Source organism: Anopheles merus, chromosome 2R (genome assembly GCF_017562075.2).
Source record: "Anopheles merus strain MAF chromosome 2R, AmerM5.1, whole genome shotgun sequence".
Taxonomy (NCBI): domain Eukaryota; kingdom Metazoa; phylum Arthropoda; class Insecta; order Diptera; family Culicidae; genus Anopheles; species Anopheles merus.
In genome coordinates this window covers 42,927,531-42,945,964 of record NC_054082.1, presented here as the reverse complement: position 1 = coordinate 42,945,964, position 18,434 = coordinate 42,927,531, and the positions used below count along the sequence as shown (strand labels likewise).

General features: G+C 40.8%; 2 protein-coding genes across 14 annotated transcripts in view; one reads left to right on the top strand and one right to left on the bottom strand.

Moving 5' to 3' along the window:
- The window catches only part of LOC121587838 (pseudouridine-metabolizing bifunctional protein C1861.05), a 187,875-nt gene that overhangs the window by 75,135 nt on the left and 94,306 nt on the right, over positions 1-18,434 (bottom strand). The window lies entirely within an intron of this gene.
- The window catches only part of LOC121587837, a 127,783-nt gene that overhangs the window by 30,684 nt on the left and 78,665 nt on the right, over positions 1-18,434 (top strand). For 2 of the 11 annotated variants that reach the window (XR_006004116.1, XR_006004113.1), the window contains exon 2: positions 16,682-16,730. The exons of 8 other annotated variants lie outside the window; for them this stretch is intronic. The gene's annotated coding sequence lies outside the window, so the exon portion shown is untranslated. Of the gene's footprint in view, positions 1-10,400; positions 10,422-16,681; positions 16,731-18,434 lie in introns of those variants that run through there. One more of the 11 variants, XR_006004117.1, reaches the window with a different exon arrangement.

Here is an 18,434-nt window from a genome sequence, read left to right as displayed (position 1 = left end):
ATTATTTCCCTTGTTTTCTCTGCTTTGTACAGCTTTCCGTTGTCCAAACAACTAATGATCCGGAACAATTAAGCTTTCAGCGTCCAATTTAAACCCAATTTTGGTAATTTAATTTATCTACCTCTTGTTTAGTTCGTTAAAGGCAACGAGATTGTTCGCAATACTTGGGTGATACGAACAAAGACACCACTCTTCACACAGGCACAACAATATAAGAAAGAAAATGTGCAATTACTCCACTAGGACAGATTCTAGAAACAATGCCATTGAATGGAGCCGCACACATACACCCACACATACAGCAAACAAATTGCTTTCAAAAGTAAACGAAAAATGGGTTTCCTTTTGCATTTCTTCCCACCTTGCTCCAAACAGTCCCCGCGCAAACTTTTGCCAATTTATACACAAAAGCGATGGTACGCCGCTTAGTGACGTTTACGAATGAAACGAATAAACAGCGCTACAACACCGTCCCAAGAGAATAGCAGAAAGGATATTCATACACAGACACAAACACATAGCTATACAAGCGCTTGCAGTTTTCCTTTTGGCTAAAACTGACTTTTGACTTAATTTTCGTCTTTCGTATTTTTCCCTTTACGGCAAAATGTGTTCCAATTGGGCGTTAGAACCATGCGGAGAGGGGGAAAAACTCCTAGTTTAGCTAGAAGCTTTCGATGGAACAAAAAGCACACACAAACACACATACCAAAAAGGGCGGTACAGAGATCCTTGCCTATGCTACCATCTGCCAGAAAAAGAAACAATTTTCTTTAGGACTGTCACATTCGGACACATTCATCTTTTGGATCACCGGGGGAAGGTTTTTGTTTTCGTCTTACGTAGGACGAACGGTCTCTCCGTGAGTACAATGCTCCATGGCCACCGTCAACGAGGTTTTCTGGGTTTTTGCTGCCTTTTTACTCACGTCCGTTAGGCAAATGATGCGCTGACCAGGGCGCGTCTGGGTGATGGAAGATCGCTGGCCAAGCGCCACAATAATGGACATAATGTTCACGCAGTCCTTTCGGCAGCATGGGCAAAGACAAAAAAAAACAGGGGCCAAAACCCCGATAGGCATAAAATGAAAAGCCAGCTTTTACGCGTGAATACTGATGAGAAAATTAGCTGCGGGAAGGGAGATGACGACGGCCGTACCCAAATGTCCACAGGCTGCCGAGAGCGGCTGTTCTTTGACGTGGAGATATTTTAACCATTCTCACCCCAACCCAGAGGACAGTGCAAAAAAAATGCTTTGAAAAACCAAAACGTTATGGCTCCACGGTGGCAACATGACCGTTCTCGGTATGGGTGGATAGGGTGGAGTTTCTAACCGTCGACGGTTGGAAGTAATAAATTAGTCGGAAATGATAATTGAAATTCGACCATCGACAAATTTCGAGGAATGTCCCCTTGACAAGCGGAGAAATAGAAAGAATGAGGCGAACAGATAGGGGAGCAATACAGCGAAAAGTAAATTGAGTGTAGATTAAACAAGGCAAAAACCATCCCGTGTTTAGCCATTTCTGCCTACTTTGTTCTGTTTTTTCTTCTTCTGTGCTAATGTTAAGAAATTTGTCTCGTTTTCGGTGGGTTGTTGTGGGTCTTCTCACATTTCGGCTTCAAATGATGCTTCATGTCGTTTGTTTTCACCCCAATTCTATTGCAATCTGCCAAAATGACACATTGTCAGCGGATGTTGCGGAAATGCCTGTGTGCGTAGAACGTTGATAGCTCGTTTATCACTTTTCCACCCCGGTGGTAACATCCGCGTGGAAGTCAAAAGCCTCTAGCCACCTTTCCTCGTCCATCAAGCAGAACGTGATGACTAGCCCCTGACGGTTGCAATGACAAAACCGATAAAATTACGTTCGAGCACGTTCGGCCAACAGTTGGAGTAATGTTTCTTGATTAAAACTTAATTGCAATATCCTTTCTCGTGTCTTGCTGTATTTGCACAGACGGTGTAAGGATTGTCTGCGGTTAGTGTCGAGCGGTAGTGAAGGTACTGGTAGTGAAGAAAGGTAGAGAATAAAAATGAATATCAATGTGCCATCGTCGTGGTCAGAGGCAAACCCGCAGCGGTTGTTCGTGGGAGGCATAATTTGCTTAAGTGGTCAAACAGACTTTGATTCGCTGCTTTTTTGCGTCCTTCAGTCTTAAACAACGTGATACCTATCTGGACGGCGATGCGATTACGGAGAAGGAAGAAATTCGTTGCAGTGAATAAATTTAGCCAGGTAATTGAAACTGATGACACTCGTTTTCGTTTCGTTTTCGTGAAGCAAAAGCGGAGTGGCTATTGAATAAAAGTTGTGCAATTAGTAACGTGTGGCAGGTGCAGTTAATATAGCATGGGCCTGTTGATAATGCAAGGTTTTGAATGCGAAAGGATTAAAAGCATCAACTCATTTCAAGGCTTCAAGCCTTGATTATCAGCTTGGTGTCATCTTGGAGGAAATGCAATATAGCGGTACAGTGGTGCGTTCAAATTATACCTTAAACAAATGAATATATCTCACTTGACGAACCGGACAAAGTTTTAGTTCAACAATCATCTAGTGAATATAATTATTTTAGATATAGCAAACGCAAACGCAAACTGACAGCAATAGTCAGTTGTAATAAAACCAACAGCTGGTATGTGCTCTTTAATAATTATCCGAGTATTACCGGTACAGGGCACAGGGAGGAAATGCCCTAAGAACAAAAATCCGTCAGCAAAGATCCGACTAAACTGAATTAATCAAATTCCGCCCGCAGCGAGGACTGATTATGATCTGGTTACTATCTGAACAAGATCGGCATGACCGCGAAGGTCGTTACGCAAAAAAAGAAGTATAAAATAGAAAACAATTTAAAATATAAAAACGAAAAAGCGAAACTGAGATCATTTTTATGTTCTTACAATGGAATGCAATGTAACTTAAGGAAGAAATTGCAACAAAATTTTATATCCTTGCACAAGTACGACAATGTTTACCGAGCATAATTTTGAAACATATTAGCTAACTATTTCGAGAGCCACACCTCGGATTGGCCAATTAATTAAGCTCATTTTTATGCCGCACTCAAAAATAATATACATATACATTCATCCACAAAAAGTAAACCACCATCGGAACGTTCCTCACTGTCGGAAATCTAATCTGATCGTAAAGTGGAAGTCATCAAGTTAGCTAACGTGATATATTGCCTCCATTTGCTGACCTACCTCACACGCGTGGCTAGCTGAATCGGGTGTGGACGAAAACTAAATATTGATTAATGACCCTCGGCTACGACCTTCACCCTGGATTGGGTTTCTGGAGAAAAATTACTAGCACCAGCAATCTCGCACCAATAATAGCTCGTGTGGCAAAGTGTGGTAGAAAAAACTGGTCTATTTCAATGGTTCATTTAGCTTAAAAGTGAACCATGACAACAGGAGTGAGGGACAAGCGTGCATCATATCACGAGTGGTTGTTTTGCTGAGACTCTGTCAACATGATTAATTGATCCAACAAAAAGGCATCAAATTGCTCTGAGGGACGCATTGCGAAGGTTAATTAAACAAAGTGTGAGGTGACATTTTGGGATGCAATTTTCACACCTGTTCATCAAAACCCTACTTTTTTACATTTGTGATGAGATCATTTTAAGTATTCTTACTTTCCCATTCTAAATAACTATTGTTAAAGGGAGAGTTCTATTCCAAAAAATGTCAACGTGATAAACACGATGATATACATGCCTAGTTCTACACTTTTCCAGGGCCACAGTTAAACACCAACGCGCTCGGCAGACGGCAACAGATAGATTTATGCTAAGCTGACAAATTACATCGTCACAGTTGTGGTAAAATTACTAAGATGCTCTATTTCTATGCAAGACAGACACACACACACACACACATGTTCACGATGATATTCTCGACCTACCATTCTGTCCGGATAGGCAGTATTGATTCCGAGAAGGGAAAACTAAACCAACACCTCGTAAAGCGTCCAACGAGAACTCCTAAAGTCGCTCCCCCTGTCCCCCACTCTCCAAGATTCGGTTCCAAATAGTTTTCCTAGGCCCTACCCGGACAAGCGGCTTGGAATCGGATACATCCGGTCCGGATATCGACGTGGACGAACGACCGCAGGGCCCGGGACGGAAAATGCTGGCGTAAAATTAATTCTCTGTCTTGCTGATTTATGATCGTAAGCTATGGCTTCCGTGGGCTAGGGGCATTCGTTTGGTCTCTCAGGCAGGCTGCTATTACGATGCCCACCGGCGCAGCACGACACTCTCGTGCGTTGGAGTGACTGGTGGACACTTTCGTTTGAATTCAGCACTTCAGCCCACACCAACCCAAGCTTTCTGCTCTTCCTGCCAGGTTTGAAACCGTTTGAGGTTAGCGCTAGTGCTGCTGGCTTCACTTAATGGAGACATTTTTAGCATAGCTTGAGTGCGTCCACCGTCCCAACCGTTATGGAATCGTTTTCTTCTACGGGAGGCATAAAATGATTGCTAGGAGTATTTTTTTCTCGCACACACTTCTGGAACTATCTGAGGAACAATTTAATTAAAAGCTTTTGCACGTTTTCCATGATAATGGCAGAAAAGAAACGGCCAAGCCAATTTCAGTGAACTGGAATGCAAAGCGTTGCTACTCACGTGTGACATGTAATCTTTGCGTGCATGACCGCTGTGCAGCTTACCTGGAAAGATAAATGGAGGACATTTCTATAGTTAGTTTTTAGCTAGTAAACTGTTAAAAATCCATAAAAGAATTTAAATTTCAATAACATGTGAAATAATTTACTACAGTACTAAACTATGTAATATATCACGATTGAAACATTTTAAACGTACACCATTTTTTAATAGTGTTATTTTCTATCATTTACGTTTTACTAAAATCGCCCATCGTGTCCCATTTTATGAAAATAACGACGACTCATACCATGAGAATACACAAACACTTTTTCATTTCTATTAGATTTCGATGTTAGTGTGACGTATCATCATTTGTATGTCACGATGTAAAAGTACATAGATATATGAGATACATATTTATATGTTCCTAGCACAGGCAACGACATAAATGATGAATCGAAAAGCTGCGCTGGCGTTGGCGCAAACTGTTTGCTCTAAATTAGATTTTCTGTTGATGGCACGATACGAGTGGCACGTGTGCCAAATCACACGCCAACTCATGACTTCATTGACCGATGCTTTAATTTTGCAAAAAATCTGTCCATAAGCTTTCGTCGAAAACATCAGAGTAAACTAGTAGAAAGTATAAGCTGCGTAAGCCAAACACAGGTATGGCGTTAGTAGCAGATTTACCTACCTATCGCTATGAAGAGTAAGATGAGCGGAGGATTGAACACGGTTTAGAGGGCCGAAAACTTTGGAAAAGTGTGAAAGAAGGCTAATGGGAAATGATGTTGCCGCGTAGCGAGAGTTATATCCCTCCTGAATAGCAACAACAACAGCAAAAATGTAATAATAAAAAAAACAGAAACAGTTTCGACGGCTGTCCATTACGGGATACGCTCGCCGTGTGCACATTTTGTACACCAGTTTATCGCAGTTTTTTCACTCCACGTGGTGGTAGGTTTCAAAAATTGAATGAAATAAATTTGCTAAATCTAATTAAAACTTTCTTTTTCCATCTTGCGTCTCTATCGCACTCGGTTTCTAATTTGTCGATGTTGGATTTTCATTGCTTTCTGCTTTGCCTAACTGCAGGTGTGCTGTTAGACCCCTGTCAAAGCGATCAACACATCATAGGTAACACAGTTCCACCGTGAAGTAGAGGGCCACGCTGGCTTACCCAATGTCATCAATGATTTTCTTCCAACAAGTCATAAAAAGTGCACCGAATGTGGTCACGTGCACTACCCTGTCGTACAACATCGACCAACTTTTTTTATACAATACTTTATTGTTCCTGGGCCAGCGGATCGTTCTTACACAAACTCAATTATAGTGAGTGGCCGAGTCTCGGCAGGAATCTTGCCAGTTTCATTAGGCGATCGATTTACTACCCCACGGAGAAAAAGTATCAGGAAATAGCAACGCAGCAAACGAGTGTGCGGGGTGTCCGGTGATCATCTCAAATAGCGAAAAGTTGCAACGGTCGTGGCGCTAATTAAAATTCCTTTGCTAGCACACTTTCGTGAAAGTGAGCCCCAATCATAGAGCATTGCCCACACCGCGCCAAGTCCTTTGGGTCCAAAGACGGTCCCGGGTTCACATCGGGTGGCATAAATTCCGTACAGATTGGCTGTTGCATTATTAATGAAGTTTACCTAACAGGTCGACCCCTCAGCAAACTGCTCCCACAGAGATAGAGCGCGAGGGATCGTAGTTCGGGCAACAATTTCTGACACAAAATATATCCCTTGGCACATACCACGAACACGGGTCTAGCTGTTAAAACGCGAGAGTGTGGGTGTATTTGGATAGTTTCAACGTCGTTGTTTGCAGCCTATGCTAAATCGATAGAAAACTCGCTTACCGTGCTAGTAAAACATCATCGGTGCCCGTAGGGAAGCGGGCAATAGAAACGCCCTTGAAACCATCGACAGGGTATTTCAACATCAAAGCACAATTGAACGCTATCATGAACGAATTCAAATTTATGGCCATTTTCGTCTCAATGAAAGAGACCAAAAGGGTAAAATCTGTAGGCAGCGCGCATTCTAGGAACCCATTAAAAGCTTTACAGTAATCAAACACGAGCAATTATTTCGTAGGTTAAGTAATAATGATAGCGAGAGTATTCCGGGTACACTAAACAGCACACCGTACAAACGTCTGGTTTGGTAAAAGCATTCAGTGCCCAATTTTTCGTATGTTTCAGCGGTCTCATCGTATCATATATCTTTACAATCTTTGCAATTTATATGGATTGCATTGAAACAACCCATAAGAAGTATTGCTAATAAAATATACAAAGGAATTGTTATATCGTTTTATAGGTTGATTTTACGCCCTTTTCTTTGACAGCCATTATTAAGCTCGTAATTGTGTCATTTAGAACCTTGGAACGCTACTGGAGTGACCATTCAGTCATTCAGTCACTGACGAGGCCAATCATATGTTAGGATTCATCATCAGGAAAGACATAAGTGAACCATTATTGGGATTGCTAAGAGCAATCTTCACAAGGATAAGAGCAATCTTCACATCCTTCGTTCGCTATACAGTGAAATTTCTCAAAGGTGAATCTTCACGGGACCGTCAACTTAGAGAGATATTCATGTTAAGGAAAACTAATTAAGGTGTTGCTATGAAGTCTCCCTGAAAACGCATGCTGATGATTTGACATGCTTTGACCAATATTTTTGTGAACTGTCGTTCGACGGGATATGACAGGACCGTCAAAATATTCATGTTATAGAAACAATTAATCTTGAAATACAATGCAAAATCAGGACCGTCATTTGAAAATAGGATGTTGTTAGGGTGGGTTAATAGGGCCAATTAGCTCAAGTTATTTTTCAATTAGCTATAAGTCCGTTGACCTTAACAGGAATAAATAATACATAAAGAAGTAAATAAATAAATAATAAATAATTGCCTGACATTAAATCATCATGGTTCGTATGACATGGTTGATCTATTTGCATCAAATTTATGTCTTCTATTTCTAAAATGTTCTATGTTCTTGTCTGCTGCTACGTTCTTGCAAATAGAATATTAACGAGGAATACATTGGTTGAAGCTTTATCCTTTGACATCCTCTAACACATGTCAAAGCCCCGAAAAAGGGCTCCGTGTACACGACCATGCATAATCTACCAAATGTGTCTACTTCTTTTGCACTTATTTTCGCACGATACGGTGAGAAACGCTGCTCTTGCTCCTGTTCCGATCGACGGTGTTAACGCTTGTGTTGGCTTTTTTTTGTGCCCGAGCCCGTGTTTCAAGAAGCCCTCCGACACGAAACAATTCACACTTGCCCGCAAGGAACAGCGATGCCAGCCTTGCCGGTAGGCAAACGCCTTAAGCACGACCGCCCGACCGGAACTAACGCGTGCTAACGGAACCGTGAAGTACCGGTAGCATATCTCGAATTTGTATGATAATTGAGCGTATTATAATGTTAATCGGTTGTGAAGCATCAGCCTGTAGTATCTATCCGATGGCAAGTACCGTTCAGGCCTACGCTGAACACGTAGGCAGCCAGTCCACTCACCCGGAATCGTGGAACGATTGCTTGAAACGCCGTTGAAAAAGAGCTGCGACCATAGTGATCGGAGCAAAATTCGTACAACTACAGCTCAAGCGGGGGGCGCAAACATTTACTATCTCAGTTGGACTGACTTGGGGCTGCGGGACTGCTCGAATGGGGTAAGTATCCCCCTGACATGGACAGCGTTGGTGGTAGACATTGCAGCGAGACTATCGACCGTGAAAATTCTAACTACCTGCCGGACGGTACCGGTGACCCGGTAATGGAAATATCCGGCGCTACTTCAACGCTAATTGACTGTTGAAGAGCTGAGGGCTCGGTTCGCTTTGTTGTGGGTAAAGAAGAAACAGCTTCAGATGCCGGGTTGCGCTTGAAGGCGAATGCGAGACTTCATGCAGAACGGACAGCCTTCCCAACACTGACTTCTGCATATAAAGAGTTTGCCCTGCGGGAAGGAATTGCAGTTCATAAATGTGTTGTACTGTTGTTGAAGCGTGCCCGAGGAAACATTGAAAGATGAGATATTATTGTTAGGTAAAAGAAACAGTAAAATTTTAGGATAGTAAATAATGAACACAGCTATTTACAAATGTTCATAGGAGATAATGTTAGTAGGAGATAGTTGTGTCAGCTTTAAAGTAACCACGTTTGAATGCGTTATTTTGTTCACTTTAACATTATGCAAACAGTGCAGGAAACAATATGTTATGTAAAGGTCAGACCGTCTAGATAATTTTGAATGTTTCCTTATCCATAAGCAAACGTACTCGACCCATCCAACTGAAGGGCTCGTTTACATAATGCTGAAGCAGTCCTTCATAAACGGTACCATTTAAATACTGCGCCGTTGACCGTTTACTTACCACACTTTACTCCCGTACTCCATTCCGTCACGCCCTGCTCTGCTTGCATATGGAGATGGCTGAACGCAAGTAGTGCCAGTGGAAATAACTGAATTATTTATGGGCCAAGCACTGCGCCCAAGGTGACCAAGGTCCAAATAACTTAATAATGACACTTATGCACCGTACGGCCATGTTTGTACGTACGGCAGGTCCGTGTGTTACCAGCAAAGGAAGCAGGCAAATGACATTTGCCAGTGAATCTAGGAAGCTAATGCGGGCCCACCTACCTTCCATGTGACAGCCACAGCCGTGGGATCGGGTATTAGTTGCACCTTCAGTTGGCCGATTAAATGAGAATCTTGACGATCAAGCAGGAATCCTCAGTGGAGTGGACTCGCAACGAAGGGGCGTATGTGTAGTGCAAGAGTTAAGTGACAGATTTTCAATTATTCGCACGGGACCAAAATGACGTCTAATTGTGTGATTTACAGTTTATTAGCGCCTGGATAGTCCGGCAGGGATCAGCACTTCTACCCTCTTGGCTGGGAGTATAAGTAATTGGAGTTTAAATTCTCAACGCATTAAAGTGATTTAATGAGCGCAATCACTTCGCCAGCGTGTGTGTGCAGTATGAACCTGTTTAAGTTATCGCTTAATCTTCAGGATTTTTCTATTTTAGTAGGTATTGTGGGTCATATGAAACGTACGAAGTTGCAAGAAATTATACTAGAATAGCGATAGTTGAGCATTGGACATGGTTTACAGACAAATTATCTAATAACTGAATATAATTATACCTAAATTTAAGACAAATTAACAAATTATAGAACAATATAACTCATCTGGGACAACTACACAGAGCACTGGAAAAAGAATCACAGCAACATTTCTTGTTTTTTCTCTCTTTCTCGCTCTCTCTCCCTCTCTATCTCTCTTCATGCACGTTGCCGACAAATAGGAAGCCACAGAATCGCCACAGTGACAAATGTGCCGTACGTGATAATACCGTTCGCACAAAGGATCGAGAGCCTGCGCCTACTTCCTGCTGCCGTGTCTAGGACCCATTAATCAAGCGCCTAAAAAGCCGCCCAAGGAAACTTGCTACCTCCGAAGAAGCAAGCCCCGGACTGCTTTTTGCGACTAGACGGCAGCGCTAGCGCCAAGAAAGCAGTCGGATTGCGGGTCAGATAATGCCCAAATGTAATTTTGAGTTCGCTTTGTGTAACTTTAATCATGGCGCATTTATCTTTACCGGGCGGCCCTGTTTGGATTGTTAAATCGTTTATTAGCCAAATGGGTCAACAAAGAGCAACATCGTGGTGGAAGCAGGCCCATCGCACTGATAAACCGTGCCGACGCTAGGGACGTTGGCGTTGTGATGAATGGTTGACCTTTATCATGTACGTTGCATAATCGACGCGGTCATAACATGTACAAATAGTACATTATTTTAATGAACTTGGCGCGCTATAGCTTCATGGCAGCTAGCGTTGGTGTGATTCTTTGAAAAGCTCTCTTTTTGAAGTGATTAAACTGCTTACGCTAGGTTTACTAGTTGGTGCAGAAGAATAGTTTCTTTTATAAAAAGTTTTCTGGAGCGTGATTATAGTTATACTTTGTACAAAATTTAACACAACAACTTGTCTAAACATTTGTTAATGCATTATTTGATAGAAAACATATCAGTATAAATATCGTTAGAAAGTTCTAACTGTAATTAGAGTTATGGAGCCCGTCCCATGGATTGATTTTTTTGCTTTGAGCCAACCAATTGGCTCATATTTTGCAAAGTCCAATCGAAGTTAAGGCAGGTCTAGATCGACAATAGTTGTTATGCCAAATAAGAAGATTGGGCGATTTGACTTGATTGGTCAGCAAGAACAATAGAATATTATCGAAACGCTAAACATTAAACGAGAGATCTGTAATAATAATATCAAACTCATCTCAAGTTAAATCGCAAACAGTGATATTTTGGTTAAAGTTTGCTCACATCCAGGGAGCACACATTCAAGGGGAAAAAGGTTGATTTGAAACAAAAACAGCTGGCTGCCATTTAAAAAGACTTGAGCTGTCACAATTACATCATCCCAATTGTCGTGACGATTTTTTCCGAAGCTTTTTTCCTTGTCTCCACAGAGAAGCACTCTCAAACCTGACAGTCGACACCTATCAGTGCGCGTACTCGAGAATGAGCGAAATGAGGAAATAGTTCCACAACCACTTCGAATGCAGACGGCAGAAAATGGGCATACAAAGGTCCTAGGTGTAAACAGCTTAGCTTTCTCGTTCTGCATCCGACGCAGCCGGAGAGAACAGAACGCGAAGGTGCTTAGCGTACAAGAGAAAAGGTAGTGCAGTACGCGACGATCTTAAAGATGGCAGCAAACGCAAAGACGTTTCCATTCAAGCTCCTCTGCTCCTCGACTGTAGAAATACAAACACATCTGTTTTGTCTCTTTCCTTCCCGTCCCAGCGGCACTCTTTACTTCCTGTGCGCTGTGTGGTGTGAAATTGTGTTTCGCGAAAGAATCTTTCCAGCTGACAGTTTTCGCTGCCATCGTTTCTTTCACGGTGTGGCACCATTGCCAGAAATGCTACTACAAAGCAAGCAGCAGCAGCAGCAGCAGCAGCTGGGTGATAAATTATTGCACCGAAACGTTGTTCCGGGCTGAAGCTATTTCGCACGGTCTGAGATAGAGGGAGCGGGTTAGTTTTTCACGTGCGCAGGCAAAGCAGTGCACTTTAACGAGCAAATGAATTCCAAGCGTGCTGTTGATGATGGATGCATCTTGTAGCGGAAAGCAAGGATAGAATGCAATTTTGTAATGATATTACCTTTCGGAATGGAATTCACCGATTGCGGTACACATTTATGAGGTACCGAATAACGCGCTGAATGTACTTGGTGTATTGGTAGGCAAGCAGGAAGTGTTGCTTAAAGGATTGGTGCATTAAAACGAGTGAGAAGCGAGGTAATTTGATAAGGTAATAGTTGATGTCGTGAGTAAACATTGAACATGCCATTTATTCCCCCTTCCAGGGTCAGTTTTTTGTAGCACAAAGGGCAACGTTATAAGCCGATGTCAGTAGCTATGGACAAGTTACAGATTTCAGCTGTCTGATAATGCACTGCCAGGTGTAACAGTACACGCAACTTTACATTTTAAATATTCGAGGTCATTGAACATAAACTGCGCACACAAAATGGCGTGTTTCTTGAACGACGACTAAACAGCTAGCACTCTAGAGGTTGTCAGTTCTAAATTGTACGATTGTACACGATTGTACAATTTGACTGATACAAATGGAAATCAATGAAAACATCTATAACGTTCCGAGAATAATTTGTACATCAGTTAAAACCCTTCTGCTTTCTTATAATTTTGATCTAAGTTTTTGCTCGTTGAATTTGAATGTGTTTTTTAAATGGTTTTATATTTTTATAAGGCATACAATAAAAATAACTCATAATTTTATAACACAAACTAGCTGATTCACCCGGTTTCACGCGGGATAAAATTAATGTCCCGTTTTTATTAAAAATAGAAGAATTTGCAATCCAAGGAGTATAAAACAACGATTACAATGATTACTATGGTTTTATCCCAAAGCCCGATTCTTCTTATCGGTCGTAATAACAGTACTACTGAGTTTTAGGTTTACCACGGAGTTTATTGGACCCATATATATCATATATCATATACAGGCACTCCATGATATATGCTATTAATGCGGACTGGAGGCAATCGCGTATCTCTGATATTAGCGTATGTCGAAATTAGATATTTTCGGTCAAATTATAGCTAACTCCCGTATCATTCTGCTTGAAGGGGTAGGTTTTAGCCATAAAATTAGTTATTTGATCTGATTTCAACTAAAAAATTGAAATTTTGTGCTATTTTAAATGGTTTTTAAAATTTCCCGTAAAGAGAATTTGTTTTGAGTTTGGCACTTGATGTGTCAAATTAGTATAAGAACTGTCAAATTAAGAAAATCTAAAGAAAATTAAATTAAGATAAGCTAAAAAGCTATCGTGATTGCAAGGACTCGTGCGAGCTCGCAAACTGCTCGAATTTGCTTGCGGGGTTTTAACACCAGTGTAAACTGCACTTAACACCGAGTGTCAAAGCGCTGTATACAACAACAACAATACTGCTCTTGGCATGAGATTAGAAAATTGCTAATAAAATAAGTTTAGTGCAACTTCTGAAAATGATGTGAGTCTTAAAACCTATTCTCATATCACCATAAGGTGTGTGCAAAGTTTCGTTGAAAATGATCCAGCCGTTTCGGAGCTTGCTCGCAACAAACACCGTGACACGAGATTTTTATATATATAGAAGAAGATTACACATGAAACATATTTGGTTTACATGGAAATATTTACTTAATGCGATGACTTCGCACTTAACAACATGCCCGTCATGAGTTCAAGCCCCAAATGGACCGTGCCGCCATATGTAGGACTGACTATCCTGCTATGGGGGGATCAATAAGTCATTGAAAGCCAAACCCACAAGTAGTGTGGTACAGGCAGGCCTTGACCGGCAACGGTTGTTGAGCCAAAAGAAGAAGAAGAAGAATGGCTTCGCATAAGCACGACACCTGTCTGCATAAACATAAACACGACACCTAAAGATGTACCTGTTCGTTTCACCTTAAGGTATCTTGTACCCATCTTTTAGGTTTATTATTATACTACTTGGTCACTTGGCTTCGAAGTAAATTTCACTAAATTAATAACCGCATTTAGTGCACAGTTTATCCACTTCATTCACGTTAAATAAAGAGTTTCCGATCATGTAACGTCGGCAAAAACGTTTTGCAGCGCGTTATGATTAAAATTACGTAACTAAATAGCAACTTTCGCAAACAAACAACAAGCAAGAGAATTTAGAGTTTTCTGTCGCGAAAGGAAGTCCTAGTTTTCCAGCTGTCCCGGGGAAGAACTGTCGAGAATTTACCCAGGTAGTTAGGCAAACTTTCCCAGAGGAATGGGTAGAATCTTTTCCACCCATCGAAAAGAGCACTGAAACAACATCACAAAACGTGAGGCACTACGGCGATGCTGCTATGCTTTGCGTGTGTAGAAGGTATACCTTCCTCCATGCTATGGCTTGTGTAATATTTCTTTCTCATACAGTCTTCTTTTACCATCTCCTTGGACACTTTGGCAACGATATCTTCATTTCGTTGTAAATGTGCCTGTACACGGTGAACATGTTCATGGTTTACGTCACAAAAAGTGTGGGTTTTCTACTTTCACGAATGGCTCATTTGGAAACGGCCCCAAAGTGGTAGCACACTGCATAGGCTTATGGAATACCTTTCTTGGTAGTCTGACAATTTATATGCACACACTTTCTGTCTGCTGTCTCTTGTTGCTGAATTACGTGATAGGTGCAAAAGAGCAAAAAATGAAAGGTGACAGATTTAGGTTGCTTTAATCTGGCATTCATTCCCTAGGAATCTGCATCGTGTATCTTTATAACGTGACAGAATTTCCTTGTATATGCCTTATTTATACTTACATATAATAGTAATCCTACACATTGACTGCTACTTTATTTAGAATAGGAGCTTAAAATGTGGAAAATTAACCGCAAGTATTGGTAGTGACTTTGTAAACATTCTCGGCGACGTGTGAGCCAATGTAACAACGCAGTATAGTGCATACGACTGGTGTACTGTGCTGTAGTGTAGAGATATATTTTTTAATGTTCTTCAAGTTTTATTCGTTCTAACTCAAATTAGTTCATTGGATAGAATCACGCGATCGTTTTATAATCAATATTGGAACTTGGAGTCGTAGAGCATGACCAAATCACAGCTTGCGTCAACCAGCTTATTGATCACGGTACGACGAAATCCACTTCATAGAAATTTTCAACTGCTAGCGATGTAACGAAGACGAGACATAAATGCATAGCAGAATACAAGCGCATTCACTTCTGCTCAGTGATAATTCATGAGCAGTGGAGTTAGTGTGCTCGTCTCTTTTTAAAAACCTCCAACAGGACAGTACTACAGCAGCGGTCGTTTGTGTTGACGTATAACTCTGACATTACTTACCGGGCATTAAGTATGCACACTTAAAAAAACACACCACATATGCACACAGGAGATTCGAGAATGGTATCACTCTAGCACAGGCACCTACACAGTCTGTGCTTGAGCGTTTTAGCTGTGCGAAGGACACAGTAAGTGAGCTCATTTGAAAGCAATGTCATAGAGCTTTGCATGCTTCTAGCATACCGGTACATGCTGCCACGATGCGACTGAAGTACCTTAAGCAACTGTGTTTTCAGACAACGCCTTCGGCGAGCTCATCAAAGTGAAAATGTTACTCGTTCACGGTTGTGTTTTACGTGGAAAAATGTTTAACATCGAACAAAATGCAAATATGATGCTACGAATGAAACAAAGGGCAGTTATGTATGGAAAGAATAAAGGGGTAGTAATGTTCGAGAATTGTATGCTCAAAAAATGAGTTCAAATGTTATTTTGTTGTGATGGTTATAGTTAGTCAGAAGAATGGATGAATAATTAATTACCTAAAAACTATGCTTTTTTAACAAAAAACATACATATTTACCAAGAACAGTAGATAACAAATCATTGAAACAATATTTAAAAAAAAGATATAGTAGGATCATCAGAATTAGATAGAATCATCTTAACAGCATAGTCTGTGGAACGGTTTCTGGTCGCAATGATCAGCTTCATCAGCGATACAACACATCTGTAATACAAAATCACTTTGAAGATGTTGAATATCACATTCCCATCCATTTTAACAAACAGGCAATCCGGGATTGCTTACTTCACTCTCTTCTACGTCGACTCTTTCTTGGCGAGGCGATTTCTTTGATGTAGCTTAATGAATTAAAATCAGACTTTGCCTTTCCGAACTACACAGACACCCATGCGCGAGCATCCTCATCTTACACGGATTAGGCGGATGAAAACAAAATCGAACGAATAAATTAGGGAAAATTACTTACCACCCAATGAGCTGCCAATGAGCCGCTCCCTCCAATCGAACAACCGAATCGTGTTAGCCCGGCCACAGTGAGCAACGTCCGACTCCGAACATCGTTGCACGGTCAAATGAGTTGGGCAGACGTTCGTTAAAGCAAATAAATAATCACCGATCCGCACAATTTACGATCATTTTGCTGTGGTGCATGGGGTGTGCGGTGGCGCTCGGGAATTGGGTGGTTGAAACTTTAAGTACCATCCGTGTCTGGGGACCTGTGGGGTGGATGAAGGTGCAAATGTGGCTAGCGTAAAGAAATATGATCACATCTTCCAACACCAGCGTCCAATTTGTTGGCCACCCGGGGAAGTGTTTTCCCCCTCTTTCGGGAAACCCACCGCCATCTATTTCTTCGCACACCTAATTCAGAGAGTCAGTTTTATTAGACCGAGTGGCGAAAGGTGAATCAATTTTTGCTGATATATTTACACACACACACATACATACAAGTGCCGGAGTCCTGTAGGGGTTTTTTTATACCACACTAATTAAAGCTTGATTTACGCACTGAGATTGTTTAGGTTTGTTTTGCGGATTCTATTTTTCAACAGGTCGATCGTGGTGTGTATGTTTTTTCTAGGCGATTGTACTAATGATCCGATGTTGTTTCCATTTCAGGTATAATCCAGAGCGGACGGTTGATTGGTTTACGATACGTTTTATGAAGGTAGGGGAAGCGTAATTCGTTTGTGGCGTGGAATTTGAACATGAAACGAACAATATTCACGAACCTACTGGGTTTTTGCAGCATAAAATTACCAAGTTATGACAGTATATCAATATTTCATTATTTGGGAATATTTTATATTATTAACATAATATTTTTTCTTTGGAGATTTCAAACAAAATCTTGGTAAATTGTTTTAAAATGAGGAATTTTTGATTATTGTATAAATAACTATCCGTTTTTCTTTTGAAAAACTACACTGGAAGTTTCATACATGTTAAGTGGAAAAAATGTTAAGCAAAAGAAAATCTTCTGCACAGGGATATTTTATTAAATAAAAACTTTCAACATACTTTATCAAATGAAACGTTTCTTTAAATCAAGAACGTGTTTCTTGACTGATTTGTACGATGTTCTCTTTTACAAATTAACAAGAACGACAACATCGTATGAATATTACTCATCGCTTCCAACTGGGTACTTTCGAAGCTTTATGAAAGTTTGCTGTAGATAGATAACACGTTGACACAAGCAGATTGTGGCGGTATAGAAAGGTAAAATAAATGCTTTCGTTACGCTGCGAAAAGATTGTTGATCTTTCATTTCTTTTCAAGCAAATAGATTTTAGGCAAAGTTTGTCACAATCGGGAACTTTGCTGTTCTATTTCTCAACCCTCGATGGAATTTGGCAGAAAGAGGGTGTGGTAGCATAAAGCTTGCAAAATCTGATAAAATAGAAACCTTTCCCGAAGTGCCATGACATTCAATCATCATGCCGCCGCCGCAAATGGAGAACGAAAGTAAAAAAAAAACATGCTAAACGACACAACGAGACTGTGTGAGAGTGATTCCAAGACTTGTGGAGATGAATCGTTTAGTATATTTACATTTCAAAGCTATTACAGTGAGAGTGTATGGTGACATGGCTGTTGACAGTTGATTGAGAACATCAAAGCGTGTCCCCAACATCATTTGTAATTATTTACCCTTACTTACCAAAGATCAAACAATTTACATGTTGAGCATGTATATAAAAATACATCATTTTTTCTCCGTGTTCATGCTTACAGGCTGATGTTAATATCATTATATCCAGAAAGTTGAGATTGGCACGTAAAACAAAAGACAAAATCGATCAAAGTGATATCCTCTGAATATACTTTATTTTGCGCTGTATAATTTTCTCACAGTTATCATAATATTTGTGCAGAAGATGAAACAAACACATTATCTTCATTTCTACATCAATTCATTGCCTGTGTAAACAAACATATCGAAGCGTACCATCACTATTTCACTGTACTGTGGCGTTGATGTTTTCCTTACGTCTCCCATCCAGAACAACTATTTTGCTTTTGGTTTGTATAAATTTTACCCGCACGATCACATACCCTTCTATGAAGCACAACTGTTCTTCAAATGTCTAAATACATAACCAGAGCGTTACAACTTTACCTTCACAACAGTACCCTCACCTGGTCGGCAATCATTAACCAGTAAGCCGAAAATCCTTCGTCCAGCTTCACTCACAGCTGGGCAAACGTGATTTTTCCCATCACTATGCTCGATATTTGATTCCAATCCTCCGCACAATTCCACAACTGCGTTCCCCTGCCTCGCAACTGAAGGCCAATGGACGAATTGGTTTGTTTACAAACGAAAAGGCAATCGTTTTGGGGAGCTGGGAAAGGTATCTGTAGCGGT